Source organism: Triticum aestivum, chromosome 7A (genome assembly GCF_018294505.1).
Source record: "Triticum aestivum cultivar Chinese Spring chromosome 7A, IWGSC CS RefSeq v2.1, whole genome shotgun sequence".
Taxonomy (NCBI): domain Eukaryota; kingdom Viridiplantae; phylum Streptophyta; class Magnoliopsida; order Poales; family Poaceae; genus Triticum; species Triticum aestivum.
In genome coordinates, this window is record NC_057812.1 from 77110474 (window position 1) to 77126460 (window position 15987).

Consider the following 15987-nt stretch of genomic DNA (forward strand, 5'->3'; position numbering starts at 1 on the left):
GCACAAGGGTGCCAAGTGTCTTGATGTTTCTACTAGACGTGCTTATATTTCTAGGGATGTCGTCTTTGATGAAACCGTTTTTCCTTTTGCCAAACTCCACCCAAATGCCGGTGCCCTTCTTAGCAAAGAAATTCTTCTTTTGCCCTCAACCATATCCGGCGTTGATCATGGGGGATTAAATAATAGTACTGATCAACTTGTACCTAATCATCATATTATGCCTGAGTTTACTGCTGTAGAATGTTCAGATGGTGCAAATCACAAAGAAAACAGCCTTCATTTTATGTGCCCCCCGGCTGGAGACACAGGCGAAAACCGAGGCGTATCCACCTCAGGATCTTCATCACAGCAGGGGCTAGAATCCACCCCGGGAGTCGGGCGTACAACACCTGGTCCTGCCTCGGGCCTGGAGCGCACTACCGAACGAGACAACGATGGCTCGGGCCCACTCCAATCTCCCAATGCCGCGTGGCGAGCAGTCGCTCCTGGACCCACGCCTGGCTCACCTAGTTGGCCCGTGCCAAATTCGCCGGGCCCCACCAGTCTGGCCCGGTCACCCACACCGCGGTTGTCTCCAGCAGGCGTGACATGATCCGCCTCGGGATCGGAGGCGCCAGCACCTGAGGCTGACGCATCTGGGGGATCTCCTGCGCCTTTGCCCCCTGGAGTTCCTCCTATGGCTCCACGCACAAGACTTCAAAAGGGAGTTATAGCTCGCTTAAATTACAAAAATTTCTCTAAGTTTGGTATGTCTTGTGCAACTGGTGAACCTAACAATTTAATGACAACACTTGGTGATCCTAGGTGGAAATTGGCCATGGATGAAGAAATCATGGCGTTGCAGAAAAACAAGACATGGCATCTAGTTCCTCCTCAGCAAGGCAAAAACTTAATTGATTGCAAGTGGATCTATCGAATCAAGAAAAAATTTGATGCCACTATAGATCGGTACATGGCAAGACTTGTAGCAAAGGGGTTCAAGCAAATGTATGGTATAGACTAGGAAGATACATTTAGTCATGTTGTTAAAGCTACAACGATTCGTCTTGTGCTGTCAATAGCTATATCTAGGGGATGGAGTCTCGGACAGCTAGATGTACAGAACGCGTTCCTTCATGGTGTTCTAGAAGAGGAAGTGTTCATGAAACAACCTCCTGGGTTTGAAGACAATGATGCACCATTTCATGTCTGCAAGCTTGATAAGGCCCTGTATGGATTGAAACAAGCACCTAGGGCTTGGTACTCACGGTTGAGTATGAAACTTCAATCTCTTGGTTTTGTTCCATCAAAATCTGACACATCTCTATTTATCTATAACAAGCATCAGACATCCATATTTGTTCTCATATATGTTGATGATATTATTGTTACTAATTTTTCTGATGGAGTTGTGAAAGCACTGCTCAAAGACCTAGGCTCTGAGTTTGCCCTCAAGGACTTGGGAGATCTGCATTTCTTCTTGGGTATTGAAGTTAAGAAACATGGTAATGGTATTCATCTATCTCAAGCAAAGTATGCCACTGAACTGTTAAGTAGAATTGGCATGCAAAACTGTAAACCTTCTCCAACACCGTTGTCAAGTTCGGAATCTCTATCTCTGACAGAAGGTGAGCCACTGAACCAAGAGGACATTACTGGTTATAGAAGTTTAGTTGGTGGTCTGCAATACCTGACTCTCACTCGGTCTGACATCTCCTTTGCAGTTAACAAGGTGTGTCAGTTCCTTCATGCACCTACCACAGCTCACTGGACAGCAGCAAAATGGATCCAAAGGTATATAAGGAATACTATAACCACAGTTCTCACATTTAGTAAGTCTTCTTCCACACTTGTTAGTTCCTTCTCAGATGCAGACTAGGCTGGTTGTCTAGATGACAGAAGGTCAACATGTGGTTTTGGTATCTTTTATGGGTCAAATTTAATATCATGGTGTGCAAGAAAACAAGCTACTATTTCCAGGTCAAGCACAGAAGTAGAATATAAGACATTAGCAAATGCAACAGCAGAAGTCATTTGGGTTTAGTCCATGCTCAAAGAACTTGGAATAGCACAAGATCAATCCCCTTGCCTATGGTGTGATAATCTTGGTGCTACCTATTTGTCTGCCAATCCAGTTTTCCATGCCAGAACAAAACATATTGAAATAGACTTTCATTTTGTAAGAGAACGTGTTGTCAACAAACAGCTTGATATCAGATTTATACCTTCCAAAAATCAGCTTGTAGATGGATTCACAAAAGCATTGCCTGCCAGAAGTTTTGAAGAGTTTAAGCGTAATCTCAACTTGATACAATTGTGATATGGGGGAGTGTTAAACATGTCACACTACAGATGACTTGGGTCTCACATAGATTAGTTAGGAGGATCTAGTTTGTTAGCACTTTTTTATCTCTTAATGATGTAATCCTTCTGTGACGCCCGAGCAATTAGGCTACAGTAATCCCACGTTAATGATGCCACGTCACCACGGTTACTGTTGTTAATCTCGTGTTAGTTCAAAATAGATTCAAAATTCAAACTTAAAATAAAGTCAAACGATAAAGATTTTCAAACTTTAATACTAAAATGTTCGAGAGGTGACAAATAATGCGTAGGTATTTATGGTGGAGGAAACATCTTTTTATAAAGTAGTTAAAAGCACTAAATTAATAAAAGCTGCAGTAAAACTAATATTTAATTGTCTTTTAAATACTAAACAAATTTAAACTAATTGTTTAGGGTGCCAAATCAATTGTGGTAGTGTCATAAGTATTAGTTCTAATTTAGGGGCTAGATTTATAATTTATAAAACAAAGGTAAAAATAAACAGAAAAGAAATTGAAAAAAAAGAGAAAAGGAAAACTAGCAAACAAAAAAAAGGGAGAGAAAGAAAAGAGGACCCCCCCCTCGCTGGACCACAAGTGGCCCAGCTGGCCTCAGCCGCTCGAACGGGCCGGCCCACCCCGGTCCACCTCCCCTACTAACCCCTACCTCCACCGAAACCTAACCTTAACCGGCACACCATCCCGACTCCCCCCTCTCTCTCGATCCCATCTGGATCAGGCAGGGGTTCGATCCACCTCCCCTCCTCTGCCCTCGATTGGATCGGGGGGATCGATCCCCACCGCTACACGCGCGACGCCGCTGGACCTCGCGGCCACCCCGCCGGACCTCCCTCGCCGGATCGCTCCGCCTCGACCACGCCCCCCCACCGGTCTGCTTCCACGCTGACGACGTCCCTGGCATCTCCCCCGAGCCCCATTGCCCCGTCCCCTACACCCCCCCTGTGAGCTGCGCCCCTCCCCTCTCTCCCGTCACCGGATCTGGCAGCGCCTCCGCGCGCGCGCGCCCCCGCCACCACGCCGACCGCGGCTCTCTCCCGACCGCGTGCTCGCGCAGGCCCACGTGCCTCTGCTCGTCGGTCGTGCCTTGCGCTGCGTCACCTGCACGCTAGCCGCGCCCCGCACACGCCCTACTCCGGCCACCCTCCTTGTTGGTGCCCTGCGCACGCGCCGCATCGCCCGTGCCCCGCGTGTGGCCTCCCCCCTACTGCCCTCGCCCTGCAACTCGCCTCGCCACCACTGCCTGCAGCTACTGCTGCTCCGCTGCCGTGTGCCATCTGCCGCGACGGCCCTCTCCACTACCCGCGCCGCCCTGCTCCGGCTGCGACCGCGACCGTCGTTGCCCACAGGGCCATTGCCCTTCACCCCAGCACCAGTCGCCGCCTCTTCGGTGGCTCGTCGGAGCCCCGTCCGCCCCATCGTGGCCGCCGCTCCCCAACCGCGCCCAAACGGGATGGGCGTCAGCCCCAGCGCCTGAAACCCGTCTACCCAGCGCCCGTTAAGGCCGCTGGGCCTATGACAGCTAGGCCCCACCCCCCGTGTGCCAATGACAGGTGGGCCTAGACCCAGAACGAAAACGATTTATAAAGATATATATAATTAATTAAAAATAAATAAATTAGTAATAAGTAAATAAAAATGTTAATTAATTAATTAATTAACTAAATTAATTAACTTAATTAATCCTGCTTAATTAAACTAATTAAACATTAGGTACCTAGTTATCTAATTAAACTGATTAATAGGATAATTTGGTTATTATACCTATGACATGTGGGACCCACATGTCAGCGACCCAGTGAACACCTCTGTTGACTGCTGACATCATGCTGATGTCATGACGACATCAACATGTACTGTTTTGGATAATGTTAGAATTAAGTAATTAAATAAATCCTAAAAAATGATTTAAACCTTTTAAAATTAATATAAAATAAACCGTAACCCGGATGAAAATACTTTGTACATGAAAGTTGCTCAGAACGACGAGACGAATCCGGATACGCAACCCGTTCGTCCGCCACACACCCCTAACATATCAAACTCGCAACTTTCCCCCTCCGGCTCCTCTGCCCGAAAACACGGAACACCGGGAATACTTTCCCGAATGTTTTCCCCCTTCACCGGCATCACCTCATACTGCGTTAGGACACACCTAGCACCGCTCCTTGTCATGTCTTGCGTCGTCTTGCTTATGTTTGCACTGTATTTATTGTTTCTTCCCCCTCTTCTCTTCGGTAGACTACGAGACCGACGATGTTGCTGCCCAGTTCGACTACGGAGTTGACGACCCCTCTCTCTTGCCAGAGCAACCAGGCAAGCCCCCCCCTTGATCACCAGATATCGCCTATTCTTTACTATACTGCTTGCATTAGAGTAGTGTAGCATGTTACTGTTCAGTTACTCCTATTCTGTTGCATAGCCTATCATTGTTGCTACAGTCATTGATACCTTACCCGCAATCCTAAATACTTAGTATAGGATGCTAGTTTATCATCATTGGCCCTACATTCTTGTCAGTCTGCCTTGCTATACTATTGGGCCGTGATCACCCGGGAGGTGATCACGGGTATATACTATACATACATACATACTATACAGATGGTGACTAAAGTCGGGCCAGCTCGTTGAGTACCCGCAAGTGATTCTGATGGGGGGGCTGAAAGGACAGGTGGCTCCATCCCGGTAGAGGTGGGCCTGGGTTCCCGACGGCCCCCGACTGTTACTTTGTGGCAGAGCAGCAGGGCAGGTTGAGACCACCTAGGGGACAGGTGGGCCTGGCCCTGGTCGGCGTTCGCGGATATTTAACACGCTAAACGAGATCTTGGTATTTGATCTGAGTTGGCTACGAGCCTATACGCACTAACCATCTACGTGGGAGTAGTTATGGGTATCCCGACGTCGTGGTATCAGCCGAAGCACTTCGTGACGCCAGCGACTGAGTGGCGCCCGCCGGATTGGAACGTAAGCCTGCTCTTGTATTAAGGGGGCTAGTTCTGCTTTCGGTCGCGTACGCAACATGCAGGTGTGCTATGGGCGATGGGCCCAGACCCCTGTGCGCTTAGGTTTAGACCGGCGTGCTGGCCTCTCTGTTGAGCCTAGGTGGGGCTGCGACGTGTTGATCTTCCGCGGCCGGGCATGACCCAGGAAAGTGTGTCCGGCCAAATGAGATCAAGCGTGTTGGGTAAGTTGGTGCACCCCTGCAGGGAAGTTAATCTATTCGAATAGCCGTGATCTTTGGTAACAGGACGACTTGGAGTTGTACCTTGACCTTATGACAACTAGAACCGGATACTTAATAAAACACACCCTTCCAAGTTCCACAGACAACCCGGTGATCGCTTTTCCATAGGGCGACAAGGGGAGGATCGCCGGGTAGGATTATGCTACTGCGATGCTACTGGAGATGCTACTGGAGATGCTACTTGGAGATGCTACTTGGAGATACTACTTGGAGGACTTCAATCTACTCTCTTCTACATGCTGCAAGACGGAGGCTGCCAGAAGCGTAGTCTTCGATAGGATTAGCTATCCCCCTTTTATTCTGGCATTCTGCAGTTCAGTCCACCGATATGGACTTTTACACATATACCCATGCATATGTAGTGTAGTTCCTTGCTTGCGAGTACTTTGGATGAGTACTCACGGTTGCTTTCTCCCCACTTTTTTCCCCTTTCCTTTCTTTCTGGTTGTCGCAACCAGATGCTGGAGTCCAGGAGCAAAACGCCACCGTCGACGACGACCCCTACTACACCGGAGGTGCCTACTACTACGTGCAGCCCGCTGACGACGACCAGGAGTAGTTAGGAGGATCCCAGGCAGGAGGCCTGCGCCTCTTTCGATCTGTATCCCAGTTTGTGCTAGCCTTCTTAAGGCAAACTTGTTTAACTTATGTCTGTACTCAGATATTGTTGCTTCCGCTGACTCGTCTATGATCGAGCACTTGTATTCGAGCCCTCGAGGCCCCTGGCTTGTATTATGATGGTTGTATGACTTATTTTATTTGTAGAGTTGTGTTGTGATATCTTCCCGTGAGTCCCTGATCTTGATCGTACACATTTGCATGCATGATTAGTGTACGATTGAATCGGGGGCGTCACAAGTTGGTATCAGAGCCGACTGCCTGTAGGAATACCCCTTTCCAACTCCTTGGCCGAAGTCGAGTCTAGTCGTTGAAAAACTTTTACTAACATGGCTGTGTGGCCCATGGGCCCACGTCGCCATCGGGTGGTAGTAGGATCTTTTACTCCTTGACCTATACTCTGGGACTCTGATCTCTCTACTATTCGGGTTAAATGAATATGCTAACTCTAAGATTAGGATCTCGTGATCGCATCCACCCTGAGAGCCCCTTACTGTAGAGGATCGCCTGCTACATCAGAAGATTCCGAAGATACTCTCTGATGTTCTCTCGAGACTTTGTGCCCATCACTTTTGCTATTCCTGACCACCGATAAATCCGTATGGATAACTACTTACACTTGCCATTCATATGATCATCCCCCATTGATCTTGTTATTACAAGATACCCCGAAGTTTTCTCTATTGTTTTGAGAATACTTTGTGCCTACTGCCTAGCAGTTCTTTGCCGCATGAATACCCCCTTCAAATAAATTCTCGCACTTATCGAGTATCCGCTCATCCCCCAGTTGTTCATGTGTTACACAAAAGTCTTCGAAATACCACCCGATATTCCGAAAATCCTCAGCAACCTATTGCTCTGGAATTTCTTGTTTGCTTTCATTATGATTAATCCCATAAGTATAGAAATCTTATTGACATTCCTTTGTCATTATCATTTTGAGTCTGTTGACTCAATATGTTGCGAATACACGCAATCATCATTGATCCTTATAAATTACCTTTCCGGCCGAGCTTCCATTCTTTTAACTGGAATTGGTTCTCGACCGATCCAATTGTCGTTGATTGTACCCTAAGGCTATTCAACTTATCCATCCCTAATCAGAGCATTGCTTCTGATCCCTTGATTTGGAAATCATAATTCCTTTGCATTTGACAATTGAGTTAGTCAGTTGTTTCTATAATCTGATCTCCTTGCATTCTTCTTCCTCTAGTTGAGTACCGATACTCGTATCAGATCCTTTGTGGACCATCAAGTCCTTTGTTGGATTGTTATCCGACAGTGTCCTTCACATTTGATCACCTTGTGAGTTCTTCCCCTGATACATAATGCCTTTGTTAAGTTGTATCCTCTGCTTGGCCAACCATGCTCTGCTTTCGGGCTTGTGTTATTTACTCTTGAAACTTGTGGTATATGTTTCTAAGAAGCCCCTATGGGTTGAACATATGCCTTCTCTAAACCATGTGAACCCGAAAGTTTTCACGAGTCATACTCTTCTGGTGCTTCACCAGATAAAATTTCAACACTGCAACTTCATCGAACGTGAGAAGTGAATGAAAGGTTATGCATTGGAGAAGTGGGAGTCGACCTTGAACTTGTGTTCATGCCCATGGACACGATGTAGATCTTATCATTAAAGCTTCTCTTAAATAAATTATTCCTTTGGTATAAGTTCATCTTATATCTAGGATCTGGCCTTTTGCAACCGTGGTTCCGACCATGATTGTTCTTCTTTGATCTCATTTCTCGGACAAGTTAAAACAATTGTCTTCTATGGATCAATACACCAGTCCAACCTTTACTTTGATCTTGTGTCGAGTATTACCCCCCTGGTATCTCGAGATTATCATGGAACTGCATAACTTTTTATGAGTTCTTCATCAAGTGCTACCTTCCCACTGATTCCAATTTTTCGCGGGCTCTGAGTTATTGAACACTCAAAGACACCGATAACTGAACCGAGTCCGCTCTTCGGTTCAACAACTCTTCAGTAAGCTTCTATAAGTACGAGTTTGTACCCGATCACGCCATTCCTAGCCTGTTTGGCTATATCATTGTCGTGACGATTCTAACTGTGCTACCTGGTCCTTATTCTTGGAGCACCAATTTTCGACGATGAACTAACCTTACATCGATCCTCATCGTCATATCATTTCGCCTTGAACAACAATCTTGGTTTCGAGTTTGTGCCGTACCCTCGGTTCCATTAACCTTTCGCTTCATCATTCCTTTGACTTGATGTCATCGCCGATCTATTACATCTTCGTGGAGCCTCTCGACAAAATTTGTTGTGATCATCATCAACATCTTGACTCCTCCCTGGATATCAATTGAATTCATGATGAAAAATACCATCCTTGCCCTTGATGATTTGTGTTGTCATCGACCATTTTAATGCCTCCCCTCAAACACAAACTTGTTCGTGTTCTGTTTTATACCTTGAGTTCCTTGCTATCCAGCCTTTGTTCGTAATTACCTTGGAGTATTACCATCTCTTTTGTCAAGAATGTGGTGAGAATTTCACCACCTCTTAAGAATTCTTGATATAATAATACTTCTCGCCATCTCCGTTCATTCCTTGGACCCCGTATTGTTTTTTTACTGGAATACCGACAATTGAGCTATGACGTGTGAATTCAAAACTTCTAGCAACCCTATTGCTTTGGAGTGAATGGGCGATAGTTTCATTCTAAGTCTTCCGATAATTGAATCACCATTCTAACATTGGTCGTGCAACCCCGCCCATATTTCGGGTGCACCTTTCAATCAATGTTTAATTATGTATGTTTTCCTCGAGCATACCTCACTATATCATTTAATCTGACAAAGGTTATCTCCTTGTTCATATAATCATGGAAATCCTTTTCTTTTTCGAATCCCAATGGAAAGTCGCTGAGTCCATCAGCCACCTCCTCACCCTCTCCTTGATTTAATGATGAACTCTTGTTTTGGAACTCTCTTCCATAGTTCGTTCCCCGAGAGTCTTACAATGTCACCTCGTTAATTTGTGTCGCACCTTTTCTTCTCAGGCATCCTGAGCCTGAGGTATCCCAACACCAATCAGATCTAAATCTCGGTCAGATATGATGGTTGGAACATATTTCCAAGAGTTATAACAATGGTCTTTATGTGACCCGGTAAGGTGATGTCGTGCCTAGCACACCTGGCCGGAGGCCCTATTGTTATAGTTTCCGTTTAACAAGGTTATCTATTCTTCCATGAGGATGTGGTTAGACTTATTCTATAAGTTGTTCCCGATGAATCCTTTGAGTATTAAAGTCTGATTTTTTTTAAAAAGACCATGTCAATGCTATCTTGAAGCATGTCCATGGTACTCTGATTTTCAACAAAAACATTTGAAGCCCAATGCTAAATGTTTCCTGCTCGATTATCCAAACACCGCTGTATGGGTATGGTCATCAAATTCCTCTCCCCTTACCTAAATGGTTATCCACTCTATATCCTGTCATGGATATCTTGCTCTGCTTGTCCTTGGGAAGGATATGCCCCCGAAATGTGTTTAAACACATTTTTCCTTTCCATTGTTCTATTTAACCTGGTAATCACCTTTCCTTTCCTTTGGTTTGCTTAACCCTCCTCGTGATCTATATTATATAAGCAGTAGTAATCTTCTGCTTATGTAAAACACGTTAGAGTACAACCGTGCCAGTAAGACCCTGTTTCTACTGTTGATGACATCTCGGTAGCCATCAACGGACGGGAACTTTGCCTATTGGCCCGCCTCGTTCAACGAGCAGGAAAATAGTTCTCTTCGTCCCTCGCCCCTGGTATCGATGTTGTTGCCGACATAACTGACAGGCTACACTCTGACACGCCTTACTATCATGACCGTGCAAGATGTCGGCCCCCTTCCTACTTTCAACCACATGGCGGGCCCATAACCCACAGTTCCACACGATCGAAACCTGACTCTCCTGTACACCCCCTGTTCCCAAAGTTATTCCTCCCGGGTGGACTCGTATTTAATTCATGAGCCACCTTCCGATGAGATCATCAATTTTGGCATCGGAAACAATAATTATTCCGTTGCTTGAAACCCCTTTCACCTTCTGACTAGGCATTGAACGATTGCCTAGCTGCCTGAAACTTCTTGTTGGACCTTCCAACTTTACTCCCGATGTGTTCTATTTGTTCAACTCGAGAGGTACTCATATGCTCATTCATGGGTTAATCCCAGGTTATTACCCTTATAGTATTCTGTCGTTTCCGATCTACCCCGTGGCCTATTCGTAAGTACGATGGAGTTTCCGAAGAAAGGATGCCGACTTCATCTTAATGACCTGAAGCAGAAAAATGAAGACATCAATGTATTCGATCGACCACTTCGAGAAGAGCAACTATGACCAAGAAGAATCGTTAGAATTTCGTAACCAGATCCCTTCCCCCCTTATAACCGCTCCTAAATCTCGGGACGAGATTTCTTGTAGTGGAGGAGAATTGTGATGCCCGGGCAATTAGGCTACAGTAATCCCACGTTAATGATGCCACGTCACCACGGTTACTGTTGTTAATCTCGTGTTAGTTCAAAATAGATTCGAAATTCAAACTTAAAATAAAGTCAAACGATAAAGATTTTCAAACTTTAATACTAAAATGTTCGAGAGGTGACAAATAATGCGTAGGTATTTATGGTGGAGGAAACATCTTTTTATAAAGTAGTTAAAAGCACTAAATTAATAAAAACTGCAGTAAAACTAATATTTAATTGTCTTTTAAATACTAAACAAATTTAAACTAATTGTTTAGGGTGCCAAATCAATTGTGGTAGTGTCATAAGAATTAGTTCTAATTTAGGGGCTAGATTTATAATTTATAAAACAAAGGTAAAAATAAACAGAAAAGAAATTGAAAAAAAAGAGAAAGGAAAACTAGCAAACAAAAAAGGGAGAGAAAGAAACAGGACCCCCCCCCCCGCTGGACCACAAGTGGCCCAGCTGGCCTCAGCCGCTCGAACGGGCCGACCCACCCCGGTCCACCTCCCCTACTAACCCCTACCTCCACCGAAACCTAACCCTAACCGGCACACGATCCCCACTCCCCCCTCTCTCTCGATCCCATCTGGATCAGGGAGGGGTTCGATCCACCTCCCCTCCTCTGCCCCCGATTGGATCAGGGGGATCCATCCCCACCGCTACACGCGCGACGCCGCCCCGCCTCTGACGCCGCTGGACCTCGCGGCCACCCCTCCGGACCTCCCTCGCCGGATCGCTCCGCCTCGACCACGCCCCCCCCCCACCGGTCTGCTTCCACGCCGACGACGTCCCTGGCATCCTCCCCGAGCCCCATTGCCCCGTCCCCTACATCCCCCCTATGAGCTGCGCCCCTCCCCTCTCTCCCGTCACCAGATCTGGCCGCGCCTCCGCGCGCGCGCGCCCCCGCCACCACGCCGACCGCGGCTCTCCCCCGACCGCGCGCGCGCAGGCCCACGTGCCTCTGCTCGTCGGGCGTGCCTTGCGCTGCGTCACCTGCACGCCAGCCGCGCCCCGCACACGCCCTACTCCGGCCACCCTCCTCGTTGGTGCCCTGCGCACGCGCCGCATCGCCCGTGCCCCGCGTGTGGCCTCCCCCCTACTGCCCTCGCCCTGCAACTCGCCTCGCCACCACTGCCTGCAGCTACTGCTGCTCCGCTGCCATGTGCCATCTGCCGCGACGGCCCTCTCCACTACCCGTGCCGCCCTGCTCCGGCTGCGACCGCGACCGTCGTTGCCCACAGGGCCGTTGCCCTTCACCCCAGCACCAGTCGCCGCCTCTTCGGTGGCTCGCCGGAGCCCCGTCCGCCCCATCGTGGCCGCCGCTCCCCAACCGCGCCCAAACGGGATGGGCGTTAGCCCCAGCGCCTGAAACCCGTCTACCCAGCGCCCGTTAAGGCCGCTGGGCCTATGACAGCTAGGCCCCACCCCCATGTGCCAATGACAGGTGGGCCTAGACCCAGAACGAAAACGATTTATAAAGATATATATAATTAATTAAAAATAAATAAATTAGTAATAAGTAAATAAAAATGTTAATTAATTAGTTAATTAACTAAATTAATTAACTTAATTAATCCTGCTTAATTAAACTAATTAAACATTAGGTACCTAGTTATCTAATTAAACTGATTAATAGGATAATTTGGTTATTATACCTATGACATGTGGGACCCACACGTCAGCGACCCAGTGAACACCTCTGTTGACTGCTGACATCATGCTGATGTCATGATGACATCAGCATTACTGTTTTGGATAATGTTAGAATTAAGTAATTAAATAAATCCTAAAAATGATTTAAACCTTTTAAAATTAATATAAAATAAACCGTAACCCGGATGAAAATACTTTGTACATGAAAGTTGCTCAGAACGACGAGACGAATCCGGATACGCAGCCCGTTCGTCCGCCACACACCCCTAACATATCAAACTCGCAACTTTCCCCCTCCGGCTCCTCTGCCCAAAAACACGAAACACCGGGAATACTTTCCCGGATGTTTTCCCCCTTCGCCGGCATCACCTCATACTGCGTTAGGACACACCTAGCACCGCTCCTTGTCATGTCTTGCGTCGTCTTGCTTATGTTTGCACTGTATTTATTGTTTCTTCCCCCTCTTCTCTTCGGTAGACTACGAGACCGACGCTGCTGCTGCCCAGTTCGACTACGGAGTTGACGACCCCTATCTCTTGCCAGAGCAACCAGGCAAGCCCCCCCCTTGATCACCAGATATCGCCTATTCTTTACTATACTGCTTGCATTAGTGTAGTGTAGCATGTTACTGTTTGGTTACTCCTATTCTGTTGCATAGCCTGTCATTGTTGCTACAGTCATTGATACCTTACCCGCAATCCGAAATACTTAGTATAGGATGCTAGTTTATCATCATTGGCCCTACATTCTTGTCAGTCTGCCTTGCTATACTATTGGGCCGTGATCACTCGGGAGGTGATCACGGGTATATACTATACATACATACATACTATACAGATGGTGACTAAAGTCGGGCCAGCTCGTTGAGTACCCGCAAGTGATTCTGATGGGGGGGCTGAAAGGACAGGTGGCTCCATCCCGGTAGAGGTGGGCCTGGGTTCTCGACGGCCCCCGACTGTTACTTTGTGGCGGAGCGATAGGGCAGGTTGAGACCACCTAGGGGACAGGTGGGCCTGGCCCTGGTCGGCGTTCGCGGATATTTAACACGCTTAACGAGATCTTGGTATTTGATCTGAGTTGGCTACGAGCCTATACGCACTAACCATCTACGTGGGAGTAGTTATGGGTATCCCGACGTCGTGGTATCAGCCGAAGCACTTCGTGCCGCCAGCGACTGAGTGGCGCGCGCCGGATTGGAACGTAAGCCTGCTCTTGTATTAAGGGGGCTAGTTCTGCTTTCGGCCGCGTACGCAACATGCAGGTGTGCTATGGGCGATGGGCCCATACCCCTGTGCGCTTAGGTTTAGACCGGCGTGCTGGCCTCTCTGTTGAGCCTAGGTGGGGCTGCGACGTGTTGATCTTCCGCGGCCGGGCATGACCCAGGAAAGTGTGTCCGACCAAATGGGATCAAGCATGTTGGGTAAGTTGGTGCACCCCTGCAGTGAAGTTAATCTATTCGAATAGCCGTGATCTTCGGTAACAGGACGACTTGGAGTTGTACCTTGACCTTATGACAACTAGAACCGGATACTTAATAAAACACACCCTTCCAAGTTCCACAGACAACCCGGTGATCGCTTTTCCACAGGGCGACAAGGGGAGGATCGCCGGGTAGGATTATGCTACTTCGATGCTACTGGAGATGCTACTAGAGATGCTACTTGGAGATGCTACTTGGAGATACTACTTGGAGGACTTCAATCTACTCTCTTCTACATGCTGCAAGACGGAGGCTGCCAGAAGCGTAGTCTTCGACAGGATTAGCTATCCCCCTTTTATTCTAGCATTCTGCAGTTCAGTCCACCGATATGGCCTTTTACACATATACCCATGCATATGTAGTGTAGTTCCTTGCTTGCGAGTACTTTGGATGAGTACTCACGGTTGCTTTCTCCCCACTTTTTCCCCTTTCCTTTCTTTCTGGTTGTCGCAACCAGATGCTGGAGTCCAGGAGCCAGACGCCACCGTCGACGACGACCCCTACTACACCGGAGGTGCCTACTACTACGTGCAGCCCGCTGACGACGACCAGGAGTAGTTAGGAGGATCCCAGGCAGGAGGCCTGCGCCTCTTTCGATCTGTATCCCAGTTTGTGCTAGCCTTCTTAAGGCAAACTTGTTTAACTTATGTCTGTACTCAGATATTGTTGCTTCCGCTGACTCGTCTATGATCGAGCACTTGTATTCGAGCCCTCGAGGCCCCTGGCTTGTATTATGATGGTTGTATGACTTATTTTATTTGTAGAGTTGTGTTGTGATATCTTCCCGTGAGTCCCTGATCTTGATCGTACACATTTGTGTTCATGATTAGTGTACGATTGAATCGGGGGCGTCACACCTTCTCTATCTCCCCATATCTCTCTGGTTGTTTAAACCAACAATGTAATCTATCGATGTATGCCTCTGCGAGAGCTGGCCTCGCCAATATGAATATAAATACATGCGGGCTCCCATGTTACGGGAGTTGAGATGCTTTATGAAACCTTTCAATGTGATTGTATTTTTGATTCAGGTACCGAATGCTCTCTTTTGCTAATCCTACTGGTAAGAGAACTGCATGGGTTTCACTCAGAAATTACCTCTACATGCTGCCATTGGGTTTATTTGCATACAACTGGAAGTACTAATCATACATGTTCTCTAGTTTCCATTTGCTTCTATTCATAATAAAGTTGGTCAAACTTGGGATCTTTCTTATTCTAGGAACTAATGCTTTGTAGGAGGGTCTAACATCTGAATGGTTTAGTTTTGAAGCATCGCTTCTAACGACGGGCCTCGCCATTGGGGCCTTATCATTTGTACTCCTACCCAGAAGAGTGTAAGAAGAATGTTCCATGGTAGCCTTTTGTATCTTCCTGCTTTAATGGCTAGACTTATATTGCATCAGCTGCCCAATGAATAGAAGGAGCATAACATCCATTAGACTAGTGAGATCGCCGGGGTTCTCCGTGGTGCTGAAGAAAGTGCTAGACAGAAATGGGAAGATCTAAAACCTTCATGTGCTCAATCACGGCCTCTAGTTGCCTATTCTTCTGTAGCCCTATTCCCCTTCTTACATGTACCTGTGTACGTGTCTCCACAAGCTCATGAGTTTTTAAAGCTTTACCCCAGCAGCTAGGCTGCAATGCCTTCATCTTCCTTCCTTTTTTATGTTATCCGAAAATTCTTTTTGGCTCTTGACAGGGAATTTTCCTGCCCAGGGGAATTCCTCTTTGTATTGTTAAAATCTGAGAATAATGAATGCAGTTTTTGTTTGAAACAAAACATAAAATTCAGTTGTTGGGCTCACGTGAGTATAAAACTGATATATGTCCGTCCGTTGATATTTCAGAGTACCTTGATACAGAGCTATCTAGAAGCAATATGTATGCATAATTGTTTTTAGTTTGTAGCACGTCGCTTACTCCTGTAAATGGGGCATAAAATATTTATTGTACTGTTGAGAAAACCTTTGTTTGAGTAATTCCTAAATAAAAAGACTTGCGGAGTACGAACTGAACTAACTGATCAAAGCACTTAGAAACGAATCTCTCGCTGGTGAGACTAGTACTCCCTCCGTTTCAACTTGTAAGGTGTATTAGGGTTTTCAAAAGTCAAACTTGTGGCTGTTTGATCAAGTTTTTATTAAAAAAAGTATTAATATCTATATTTCCACAATT

At 46.8% G+C, this 15987-nt stretch overlaps 1 pseudogene; it reads left to right on the plus strand.

Annotated features, from left to right (window-relative positions):
* LOC123153050 (protoheme IX farnesyltransferase, mitochondrial-like) overlaps positions 1 to 15446 on the plus strand; it is a 46382-nt pseudogene extending 30936 nt beyond the window's left edge.
* Positions 15447 to 15987: the final 541 nt, after the last annotated feature.